This window comes from Fukomys damarensis, unplaced genomic scaffold, assembly GCF_012274545.1.
Source record: "Fukomys damarensis isolate Sample0158 unplaced genomic scaffold, DMR_v1.0_HiC HiC_scaffold_31, whole genome shotgun sequence".
Classification (NCBI taxonomy): Eukaryota; Metazoa; Chordata; class Mammalia; order Rodentia; family Bathyergidae; genus Fukomys; species Fukomys damarensis.
In genome coordinates, this window is record NW_022900943.1 from 20,202,180 (window position 1) to 20,211,098 (window position 8,919).

At 42.0% G+C, this 8,919-nt stretch overlaps 1 long non-coding RNA gene across 2 annotated transcripts; it reads right to left on the bottom strand.

The window, feature by feature from the left end:
• Nucleotides 1–645: 645 nt before the first annotated feature.
• LOC104872267 lies at nucleotides 646–4,373 on the bottom strand. 2 transcript variants are annotated; one of them, XR_783106.1, is made up of 3 exons: nucleotides 4,351–4,373; nucleotides 3,308–3,436; nucleotides 646–777 (listed from the first exon to the last, which is right to left on the bottom strand). It is a non-coding gene; the product is annotated as an uncharacterized LOC104872267 (long non-coding RNA). The 2 variants fall into 2 exon arrangements; XR_783105.1 differs by lacking the exon at nucleotides 4,351–4,373 and adding an exon at nucleotides 3,979–4,169.
• Nucleotides 4,374–8,919: the final 4,546 nt, after the last annotated feature.

Genomic DNA, 8,919 nt, shown 5'->3' on the forward strand with positions numbered 1-8,919 from the left:
TTCGTCATCATCCTCCCCAAAGTCCTAATGCACTGTAGTTATTTACAGGAGCAGAAAAGCCATATAGAAGGAGCATGGCTTTTCTACAAATTGCAAAGGTGAAGAAAGATTCAAGAATGTTTTAAAATAAAAGTAGGGACTTTTGGAATATTCCTACTTGGCTGAAAGAAATGGCGTTTCCTTCACTGGGCTCCCCAATATTTAGTTTGTTCTTCCATCCACCCATTCCGTGAACATTTTTTGAGCATTTGCTAAGGCCAGACCCTGCTGGTTAGTCTAAGAAACAATAACAACTCACAGACTTGCCAGATGTTGAGTCACGGTTGTGAGCGGTCATGATAAGCACATGGCATCTGAATCTGACTACGCTTGTTTTCCCACTTAGAACAAGGCAGAGATTGGGATTAATAAAGGGATACTGAGGAGTAATGGGTTTTTGGCCCACTATTTCAAATTCATCTTTAAACTGCTTGATCTTTTCTGAGAGTATCTGATAGCAGTTGAATGCAATGGCTCTGTCTGTCGGTGAGAAAAAGCCAATAAGCATGACCAAGAGATGAAAGAAAAGCTTATACTTGCAGCAAATAAAGAGCACACCAGAAGTAATTCTCAAAGCCATACATCTCCAGCTAAAGAAACCGGGAGCTTTTTATTGGGGTGACTCATCCATACTTGAACAGGAAGGGCTTCTCGTCACATAGGGAGGCAGGTGCCTCACTGAGGTGTTTCGTTGGCAGCCATGCTTCATGTGTTCAAAAACGGCAGCTGAGAGGCCTCCTGAGTGGGAAATTCAGTATTAATAGTGAGCAAAATTTATTCTAGGTCACCTGAGAAGAATGAGGTAAAGTGACTCTGGTTCCTTGTAAGTCTCTCTGTAGGGCCCTGACTGAAACAAACAACTTAGAGGGAATCATACAGTAATTTGAAGGGGCAGAGTCTTCCCTGCCCTGGGAAGCGTAGGTGATTACCCTTAAAGTACCTGCTTCACTGCTAAAATGATTCCTTCTTTTAGTAAATTACTAGCCTATGTTAGGTCAGCTCAAGAAGAGAGCACACAATCATTCCTAGAGAACTTCCCAGAATACGTTTGCTGAGACTCTCAAGGTTCAAACTGACCATCTCGTTAACCACAGATGATGAAGTCTCACGACAGGTTTACAGGTTCTTGTGCACAGTGAACAAAGAGTGGACTCAGCAATGTTTAATGAAATTTTTTGTTTTGTTTTGTTTGGTACCGGGGATCGAACTTGGGACCTTGTGCTTGCGAGGCAGGTGGTGGAACCACTGAGCTACATCCCCAACCCTGTTTAATGAATTTTTAAGGGAAAAGGTACATTTAGAGTGAGCAGGCTTGCACCAGTGAAAAGAAAAATGGTACAAGCACTGAATATTTTGGGCTTAAGAATTTGAAATGTTGCGGTGGGTCTAGGGTCTAGGGTGCCTCCTATGGAGTCCTTTTCTTTTTCTTTCTTTCTTTCTTTCTTTTTTTTTTTTTTGATACCAGGGATCAAACTCAGGTCCTTCCACTTGCGAGGCAGGTGGCAGAACCACTGAGCTAAATCCCCGGCCCTCCTATGGAGTCTTTTAGAGCATGATTTACCAGGATGTTGAGTCATATCAGCCACTTCTATTTCACGTATCCTTTCCCATAATTCTCTCTCTTATAATTGGATTATGAGATGCAGTCCTTTTGTTTAAATCTTTAATGAGCTCCAAGTGAAGAAAGGTAGGTCAGGCATTCATTCACGCATCCTGGTTTGAGATTTTGGAATTTTTCAGGAGTCTTTGCTATTCTTATCTCTGCCTCTAGGTAGTGGGCTTTGGAACAAGGGTCAGGGATATTGGGCCTGGGGTATTGCCCACATAGTTGTGAGTGCAGGGGAGGTGTCCCATGACGCCAACTGTACCATTTATATTAATCTGCACAGTTCAAAGTCATTGGGAAATTTGTTGCATCCTAAATTTGTATTTACATCAGATTTAGGCTGATCTTGTTTATACTGTGTGACACTTGTTATATGTAATAGGTTGGTTAACTTGAAATGGGGAAAACGGGTTGATCCCAGCTTTTTAATTAGTTGATGGGGAAATAAATAGTTTTTTTAAATGAGAAAAAAAAAAAAAAGGACAGTAGGACAATGATAACAAAAAATCCAAAAGAAAATCCTTCTAGGAAGCATCAGCAGTATGCCTTTAGATAGTTGTTTTTACCCTCAGGCTAATTCTTTTTTTTTTTTTTTTTTTTTTTTTTTTTGTACCTGGGATTGAACTTGGCCCTTGAACTTTTGAGGCAGGCACCAGAACCACTGAGCCAAATGCCAGACCCTATACTCTGGCTAATTCTTGAAGGTTCTCTCAGGTTATCTGTACATTGTCAGTGTGAGGATCAAATGAAATCTATGAGACAGGCTACTGTAAACTCTGTTCTGTGCACAATTTAGGTGCTATCACTGTCTGCTCATAATTTAGGAAGTCATTTGCTCCAAAAGAACTTAGCTGTGGTGGTGCACACCTGTAATCCCAGCCCTCTGGAAGGTTGAGGCTAAAGGATCACAAGTTTGATCCCAGCCAGGGCAACTTAGTGATTTAGAAAGACCCTGACTCAAAATAAAAAATAAAAGGGGGGCTGGAAATGTAGGTCAGTGCAAAAGACCTGGGGTTTAATCTCCAATACAAAAAAAAGTTGGACATATTTCCCTTCTGGGTTTTATTTGTTTCTCTTTTGGCCTGTTTGTTCTTTTGCTTATCCATGTAAGAGTGAAACCATTCATTAGCAAGGACTTTGAGTCCTTTCTCAATCCCGCCAATTCTACAGTATTTTTTTGGTGAATCCTGCAAGCCAAAGTATTTCAAGGCTTCCTGTTTACTAGACTTTGTCGTTAGTTACTCCGCAGCCCCAGAGATGAAGTAGGAAAGTGGGAAATCATTTTATATCAGAGTGCCATTAATGTAAGTGGAAAAGAAATAAACAGATTAAATTAGAATTGCATGACTGCTCCTGAACCTATTACTACCATATATTACTCCTGACATATTTATAAAGCTATCTCCGTATCTTAATGAATGGAAAGTAGCCTATGTGTTTATTCACCTTTCTGTTTTTATCTGCTTCTCTCCACTTTCAAAATAAGGGATTCAAATGCTGGAGTGGGACAATTGGTGGGGGTTGGGGAAAGTGTGTGGGATATATCTATTATCTTTAAAACAATAATGGAAAATAGATAATATTATTCACTTTCCGGTGCTGACATACAATACACATATAATGTAAACATAATTAGTGTGGGTTAATTATTTACATACATACTTGACAACTCTTTGGAGGAGTTCTTTATCAGCTTCAAGCCCTCATAAGAGTCCCGTGAGAAAGGCTGGCAGCCAGCATCTTTATGTAGGCAAGGCTTAAGCCTGATTCAGTTTTTTGCCTCACACCTAGCTTATTTTTAGAAGGCAATACAAAGACAGTAAAAATAAAATACTGAAAAGCAATACAATCACACCTATTTGAATACATTCTCAGATTGAGTGGGGTCTCACTGGGGTTTTCTGTGGGTGGCTAAAATATGTCTTGGCCTGGCAATGAGAGAATAAAATCATTGCAATTTTTGCTTTAGGAAATTATTCTAGCTTTCAACAGAATAGATAAGCCACAAGGAAACCAAAGACTAATCAGCACAGCTGGATCCCAGACTGACTGTGCTTTACCCCGCCTGGCATATTGAGTTTGTTTTCTCCACTGTACCTCCAGACCATTGGGCATCCTCTGGCTGTGTTTCCCAGTCCCCAGGGAGGATTGCCACCCCTCTAGTTTCAAACCAAGTTGGGACTCATTAAGGGTTAAATCAACATTGGACGAGGTCAAAGAGTCAGTGAAGAAAAATTATTGGTTGAGACCCATACAGAGTTCATGCTAGCTACTGTAGTGTATGTTCCACATCCCATATTCTGGCCTTCAGTCTTACAGATAACTACACATACCTACTGTGATGGTTAACTTTAATTGCCAACTGGACTGACTTGGGGGTTGCTGTAGGAATTAGTAAAGCATACTTTGGAGTGTTTCTGGGTGCGTCTTCTTCTGGTCCCTCACCCACCTCATTGGCACAATTCCCCTCTCTGCTTCCTGGCCACTATGAGCTAAGCAACTTTATTCTGCCAGGCCCTTCTGCCCTGATGTTTTTCCTTGGTGCTAGCAAACCACGGACTGAATCCTCAGAAACAATAAGCCAAGTAAACCTCTCCTTTAAGTTGTGGGTATCAGGTAATTTGTCCCAGAAATGGGAAAGATGACTAATGTACTTATGTATTGCTAGGGACCCAGGATTTTCCAGAAAACTGATAAATGCTCACTTAGCTCACAGAAGAATTCATGGAAAACCCAAAGTGCTAAGGTGTTTAGCTCATAATGAAGAATGTAACTGCCCACAAGATTCCGTTAGTGAAATCAATATGAGAAACTAAGTTAGCAGGTTTCTTGTTGAGCATGAAAGCAGGGCAGGGGAATTAGCACAATGGGTGATCACATGCAGGATAGATCACACTGAGAGCAGGCCTCTCATCTTGCCACCACATGGGATCAGGCAGATTCTTGAGCCAAAGAATTTACTCCCTGGAAATTCCTTGGCCTAGAGACTTGTGCTTGGCAGACACTATTGAATAAGTGCTGGAAATATTTCCTCTGGCATCCCTCTCACCCAACTCCAGCACACTGCCTGAGCAGGCCTTAAAAGAAAGATGCTTAAGCAGAAAGTACTCATAGCCTGTAGGCAAGAAGTGCCCTTAATCAAATTCTGCATTCACATTAGGAAGTGATCATCTTCCTGAAATAAGATGCAAGTGGTTTTCCTTTATTTGTTGTGAGGAAATAGAGGTGAGAGGTTGGGGGTGTGGTCACAGAAGAGAAGATAGGAAAAAAGGAGGATGTATATTTTAAATATCTTTCAGTGTCATTTTAATGGCTTGTATAATTGGATAAGAGTGATTTTACACACACACAAAATGCTACCAGGAGGTTTGAGCCAACGAGCACTCATAACTTAGTGTACTTAAAGGAATCATTTTTCGTGAGATCTAGTGCTTGATTTACAGCAAATGACAATTCAGAACTTTACAAGGAGCAGCATCATCCTGCTGAAATCCACACAACTGGCTAGAGGCAGGGCCAAAATCCATGCCCCCCCGCCTTTTTTTAATACCAGAATGGAACTCGGGTCCTTGCACTTGTGAGGCAGGAGGCAGCACCAATGAGCTAAATCCCCAGCCCCCATGCTTTTAAAACTCTCAGCCCTGAGCATGTTACACTAAGTAAAGATACCTCTTCTCCTATCAGCTAGTTGGTATGCACCAAATAAGGAGAGGGAATTTTGGCTTGGGGGAGGGTGAGGGAGAAGGAAGTGCTTTCTGAGAATGAGACATTGATAGAGAAGAGTGAGTCTCAGAGGGACAAACATCATATATAATAACAGCACAGGCTGGTAATGATCTTACCTGGTTAAGCATATTTCTAAAATTGTCTCCACACATTGCAACCCAACTCCTTATCATGGTTTTCTTTAGCATCTCTTTATTCACCCACACATTTATTATCATTTATTGATCATCTGTTATCAGAATCCGGGGGTCAGCTCCGCTGGATGATGATCTGTACTGTGTTGGCACATTGGTTCTTCTGTCCTTCCTGAGAAGATTTGCGTCTGGGTCCACAGGATGAGGTATGAACACAGTATGCTCTAAACAAGGCTAACTTTTATTAGCAAGAATATTATGTTTGGGAGATTTTCAAGTGGGCCGAGCCAGAGATGGCAACTGCCGGTAATGAAAGTACCCTCTCAAGAAGGGAAGGAAGGTGGGCAGAGTCTGGAAACTACAGTGAGGTCTGGGATTGCTTTCCCTTCTGTTTTCCTAGAATTTGAGGTGTGGTTGGAGTGATAACTAATGGGGCTTCCTTCCAATTAACTGTGAGCCTCCATCCTGTGTTTGTTTGTTTTTTGGTACCGGAGATCGAACTCAGGTCCTTGCGCTTGAAAAGCAGGCAGTGGAACCCCTGAGCTAAATCCCCGGGCCTGTTTTGTTTTTTTTGTGTGTAGTTTTTTTCTTTTTTCTTTTTCTTTTTTTTTTGGTTGGGGATCAAACTCAGGACCTTACCCTTGTCAGGCAGGCACAGTGCCACTGAGCTAAATCCCTAAGTCCGCTACGCTCATGTTCGAGTGGGAATTTTCGAATGTGTACACTCTTAGTTGGAAAAAGCACAGAGCTGGTTAAAACCACCACACAAATGCATGTAAATGTGGCCTGATTGGGTTAGGCAAGGCTATTGTGACTCAATGTGGGGCCCCATATTTGTCCCCCTTCATGTGACTCTGTGGGTTCCAGAGGGTGAAGTCTATATAGCAGCAGGAATATGAAAGAGGCTAGATATGCCCTTCTCAGGAAACGTGGAGATACGAACTCAGGAAACTTCACCACTGTGTGCAGAATTTTTTCCCTGGGCTCAACTGCCAGTCTCCCATTTCCAGTTCATATCTAGCTCACTCCTACTCTATCACATCTAGGTGCTACTTGTGAGAGGTAGGAGACAGGTTAGTGAACATGTTTTTCTTGGAAGATATCTCATGGTACAGTTCAGAGATTCTCAATCCTGGCTGCAGTTCAGAATTACCCAGAAGGCTTTTTAAACTGTATGACTGCTCAAGTTGCTTTTCCGTATGTACAGCTGAGGTCAGAAACCACGGGTACAGTGAGACAGACACACGATCCAATGCTTGGGTGAGATGTTACATGATGGAGGAGATAAGAGTGCTGTGAGAATATTGAAGCAGCCCCTGGTCCAGCTTGAAGCTAGGAAAGAGTCCAGGAAGGCTTTAGGGTGAGATTAATTCTTGTGTGAGTTGTTGGGGGTAAGTATGGAGTTGTATTAGGCAAAGGATACAAGAGAAATGTTTTGGGAAGACAGAAGTGCCTGGGCATTGAAACACTTCCCCTCCCCTCTCCATTTGTGGCTATAACCTTAACACTTAAACCTCATTCCACTGCATTTCTGGCTTTATGAACCCTATGCTGTGGCTTTGCCAGAATTCTTGATATTCATAACTTCACCATGCATTTCCTTGTAACTGTCAGTTTACTTTCGGTTTTGCTGAAATGCCCCTCTTCTATTACTCTAACAAAAATGTATTCATGCTGCAAGTCCCAGCTCTAGTTTTACCCCTTAAACCCAGTTCAGAGAGCACCAGGAGGGCTGCCTAGGCCCTGATCCACTGTGGGAAGGATAGCCATGCCTTCCCCGACCAGGAGCCACCATCACTCCAGTACCAGGGTGCCCCTGAACCCCCACAACTTTCAGACCTCAGACCTCCTGATTGAGCCAGTCTTTGGACCCACTCTGCAGAGGCAGAGGTGGTCATAGAGGGTATTTTTCTGACTTCCTAACATTGAATATCTTTAAAGAAAGGGTGTGGGAAACCTGTAGTAGAATGGTGTGGAGTTCAACCGTTCAGAAGGTTGGGGAACTCAGTCTGGGCCTTGCAGCCTGTGGTCAGTCTGCATCATGGGGTTCAGATTGAGCCAGTCTTTGGACCCACTCTGCAGAGGCAGAGGTGGTCATAGAGGGTATTTTTCTGACTTCCTAACATTGAATATCTTTAAAGAAAGGGTGTGGGAAACCTGTAGTAGAATGGTGTGGAGTTCAACCGTTCAGAAGGTTGGGGAACTCAGTCTGGGCCTTGCAGCCTGTGGTCAGTCTGCATCATGGGGTTCAGCCATCAGCTAACTGAGATCAGGGGTCTTGCATCCTCGCTCTGTCTGAGCCATTAAATGGTAAATATACTATATTGAAAAGTTTGTTCACTGCAGACATGTTCTGGACTGCTTCTTGATTTCAATTTAATTCAAATGATTTAAGGGTGATAGACTAGTGACTACCACAGGTGGTCAGTGTCCAAGTTGTGCTTGATCTTAATGTGTTGCTGATTGTATCAGTTGGGGTAAAGCATTGAGGTTGATTTGATGAGCTGTTTTCTCTGATGTTATGAAGATGAGAATGCCTGTGGGTCATTAGAGACACAGAAGCTAGGGCGCAACTATATCAGGAAGATTTGGGTGATAACCCAGAGATTAAACCAAGGACAGTCCGACAACAAAAATTAAAATGAGAAAACACTTAAGCAAGACACAAGGACAGACTTCCAGTTCACCAATGGCAAACAGTAGGGCAAATGAGGATGAAAAGGCCGATAGTGAACCACCAGGACACCCTGAACTCAAAGCACAGGAAGTAACAAAACAGATCAATCAGGCTCTAGAAAAATTCAAAACAGAAATAATTTCCCAGATAACCATAGAGATAGTGAGCAAAATGGAAGTCGTGATTCGAGACTCTAGAGCAGAAACTGACAAAAAAATAGATGAGCTCAGGACCATGATAGAAGCCATGAAGGCCCAGCATAAGAAAGAAATGGAAAAAATAAATGCCCAACATAGGAAAGAAATGGAATCCATAAAACAGATTCAAACAGATATCTAGGAGATTAAACACTCCATTGAAAGTGTACTCAACAGAATAAAAGAATGCGAAGATAGACTCAGATATAGAAGATAAGATTGCAGTCAGTGACCATGAAAAGAGAGGTCTCTTAAAAACAGTAAGAGATCATGAGAAATCGATCCAACAACTCCTAGATGATGCAAAGAAGAATAACATAAGACTGATAGGAATACATGAAGTAGCAGGAGAAAATACAAATGACTTAAAAAAGCTGTTTGCAGAATTAATGACAGAAAACTTCCCAAACAGAGGGGAAGAATTTGACATTCAGATAACTGAGGCATATAGGACCCCAACTAGCTACAAAAAAAAAAAATCTACACCTAGACATATAATAATCAAGATCCCAGAAACCCAACAGAAGAACAAAATACTAC